The sequence below is a fragment of the Nannospalax galili genome, unplaced genomic scaffold, assembly GCF_000622305.1.
Source record: "Nannospalax galili isolate Female #2095 unplaced genomic scaffold, S.galili_v1.0 scaffold78, whole genome shotgun sequence".
Lineage (NCBI taxonomy): Eukaryota > Metazoa > Chordata > Mammalia > Rodentia > Spalacidae > Nannospalax > Nannospalax galili.
Window position 1 is genome coordinate 5,882,330 of NW_008343387.1, and position 4,066 is coordinate 5,886,395.

Consider the following 4,066-nt stretch of genomic DNA (forward strand, 5'->3'; position numbering starts at 1 on the left):
CTGGAGCTCAATGCATGATTTGCAGGCAGCTGGACAGAGCAGAGTGTCTGCTTTAGGCAGCTCAGCTGGTCTGATCTCTTCAGCAGTCTTCACTACTTATATACCCTTGGGAAGTGAGGGGCCTGAGAATTCTGAATTATTTACTTCCTGTGGCCTAATGAGCCTCAGTTTAGAATCTCTTGAGTCTTAAGGAGTGTCCTCTGAGAATTTCGAGACTTTAGAACTGAGTGTTAAAGAACTTCCTTCCAGGATGGAATGCTTTAACTTAGAAGAAATTAATATACAACCTTGGAATCTTTACAGAAATAAGGCAAGAAATAAGAAGGATACAAATAGGAAAGGAAATGGTCGAAGCATCATTATTTGCAGATGACTTAATTGTACATGTAAGAAACCCTAAATACTCCACCAGAAAGCTCTTAGATCTGATAAACACTTTCAGCAAAGTATCAGGATAAAAAAATTCACATACAGAAATGAGAAGCTTTTTGTATACTAATAACAAACTTTATAAAAGAAATCAAGAAAACAAACTCATTCCCAGTATCTTAAAAAATGCCTTGAATAAACCTAACCAAGAAAGTGAAAGACTCCTGTGATGAAAACATCAAGACTGAAAAACGACTTTAAGGAAAATACCAGATGCTGGAAAGACTTCCCATATCCATGAATTATCAGAATTATCTGTGAAAATGGTGAGATTAATGAAAGCAATCTACTAGTTGAATACAATTCTAGTCAAAATTCCAATGACACTCTTCACAGACATAGAAAAAACAATCATAAAATTTATCCAGGAGTGCAAAAGACCCTGGATAGACCACAAAGCAATGCTGAGGAAAAAGAACAATGCTGGAGTTATCACCTACCTAATTCCAGATTATGCTGATGTAGAGTCTCATGGAAAAAATCCTCTCTCTCTCACACTGTCCCTCTCTCGTCAGCAAAATAAGTTGATAGTATTATGGTTAGAATGCTAATATAACTAGTTAGAGTCACTGGTTATGTGTTTTTTCCCTATTCTAACAAAAACTCTCTGTCTCAGATGGGGACTTTAACACTTTTTTTTTCCACAAATGAATTAGAGAAACCTATTGCTTTTTTATAATTTTTTGCTGTTAGCCAACCAATATGTAATTTGTGTATGCTGTAACCCACTGCCCAAGACATAAAAATGAAAAACTTTCTCCCTTCAGAGTCCAGACTTTGAGACTTTAACTATGGACCAGGCTGAGGCATAAGTAAAACCTGCTTCCTGAACCTTCCTAGTGTCTTGCTTTATCTTTCCTGATACATTTCCTGGTAACTGTGGCAGGGCAAAGGAGGAGAAGACAGCTTTTTGCTTTTCTTGTCTCCTGGAACACGCTGGAAGACAACTTCCCCATAGGCTGTAATGGAGAACAGTTTGTCTTGAGTCCTGGGGATGCAAACCCCAGCACAGAGCACAATGGAACCTGAGGGACACAGGAATAGTGAGTAGGTAGCACTGTCCAACTGAACAGGTACAACCCGGGTCCACTAGGAATCCTTCCACAGGTGATGAAAGAGGGGTTTGATCACCTCCTAGGTAAGGATCTTGGAGTACTCCCTGACTAGACATAGTTCTTAAGGGAAGTCAGAGTCCAAAAGACCCAGGGGTGGGGGTACCCAAGGAGTCTTTGGCTGAGATCAGTGGTCCTGAAGAATGAGACTGTGACCCCTTTGGCAAACATTCTGGAGAAATATAGAAATTTTGAAATGATCTTGTACACATGAAAGCGTGTGAAAATGGGTGACTGAGATGCTGCATTGCTGTAAGGCTGGACCCAAAGATACTGCAAAACGAGGAAACAAGGTGTGTGTCCCAAGCTGCAGAATCTCATATGGCTGATGGTGACCCATTGTGAGAATGCTGATGAGGATTTTTATGATATCACTAAAGCTAAGGGCACTTCAAACATTCCCACAGGTGACTGGCCAGTGACAGATGAAGTAAGTCTTGTTCTAAGTGTGTGGCACCGACAAATGGGCAGGACATAGGAGGCAATGGAAACTCTCCAAAGTGGGGGGGGGCTGATATTAAATTAAATAGCTTAAGGACATATATTGTCCTAACAGGTCCTAATTTAAATGAAGTCACAGTTTTTTGTCATACTTTTTGCCATCACCCCCTCTATATTAGATCTCTAACCCACTGCTCCTAGGCAGTACCCCACAAAGATTTTGCCCAAGCAGAGTTCCCGGGGGTGCCTGCACCTACAGCAACCCCCCCCAAAATATTCCAATTTAGGAACTGGGAAAGAGAAGGTAAAAATAGCCCTAACTGGGTTCTAGTGCCTACTCTTTTTGAACTGAGACTGTGAATCTGACTTTCTCCAGTCTTCTAATATAGTCTACATGCAAGTTCTTTTAAATGCTGTTGTTCTCTGTGTTCCTTACTCTCTAGATTATGGATATTTAATCCAAGATTATGTATGGTAAATTGTAATATGGTTTTTCTAATTCAGACAGACTGATAGCCCATTTTTCTATAATTTTTTTAAAAAGAGGCAATAAATTATTTTAAAAAAATTTCCAGAGGACGTACTGAAAAAAAATTAATTACCTTCTGTTTTACAGATGGGTAGCCATTTGTCATACAGATCAGACAGGCAAAATATTTTAGGACTGGCCTGAAAACAGGATGCCCTGGGACAGAAAAACAGAAGTTTTGAATTCAGCCAGTTACCACTGGACTCAATTCTTTTGTCTGATGTAAACCACTGGGTTTAGTTGTTCTACAGAGAATGTCTGTCTTTATAAATATTGTTAATAAATCGTCATGTGCTGTTTGAACTCATAGAGAATCTGGCTCTGGATCTGAGACTGGACCCTCATTTCAGATTCAAGCATACTTATCTCTCAATGTCCTCCAGGCCCTTATCTTGAGCCATATGGCCACCTGACTCTATGACAGAGGAGAGGACCATAGAACAATTCAAGAATAAAGGCATTAATGCCCTCGGAAGCAATTAATGGGATTCTCTGCTTTGTCACAGTAATGGGCAATAGTGGAAGAAGTAACTAATATGGACTAATGCAGATGTAAGATGAGTAGTAACCTTCACTTAATTAGTGAAAGAATCAACAGGGCAGACCATAAGAAGAGAAAAGAATTAAAAGACCATTGCAGTCCATGGAAAGATAAAGAGAACTCCAACACCACAGTTTTAACAATGTTTCCTCAGTTGATCTCCACTGAATGTTATGAACATCAATTTGACATTTTGACATGTACCTGCCAAAGCCTACAGCACAGTTTTGGTAAATCATTCTGTGACCTATGTAAAGGGAAAAGTAGAAAGTTTTGACTGTCTTATATTTTCTACAAGGTTTACCTGAGAGCTCACAGGGCTCATAGTTCTACAATGTAAACACAAGTAATATTAAATTATTATATTATTCTATGTATGTAATTTGGATTCTTTTAATAAGTTAATGTTACATAGTATTATGTACTGAGCCAAACAACTGTCAACTTCATGAGTTCAACTATGCCTACTTACAGAAGGTCATCACAGTTGGGCTTGTTGACTATGGATACTTCTCCATATATATATATGTATTTAACACATGACCCTCACCAGAAAACCTGGCCATTCTTCCTAGCCCTTTATATATTATATGCAGTTATGTTATATCTTAATCACACCTGACCTCCTGGTCTTGGGGAAAAACTAAACTATATAGATTGGGAAAGGCTAAAGAAAAAGAGCCCAATTCGTAAGACTAATGGGAAGTCATTTAGCACTCTGGGTAAAGACTTTCTAATATAGTTGCTTTTAAGTCACCCATGCACCTGTGAACTATCTTTCAGTCCTACTCGCTATAGACTCATTGGATCCCCAAGATGAATTTCAATATAATTAAACATTGATTTATCACTAAAACCTTAAAAAGAGGACAAAGATTGTTTAGCATCCCCAAGAAAAATTCTCACAACAAACAGTAAACTATTTTGTTATGTCTCATAAAATTAAAAATATAAAATAAATACTTTCTAGAATCATTAAGATTTTACCAATAGTTTGTTTAGCCTTTTCATAGT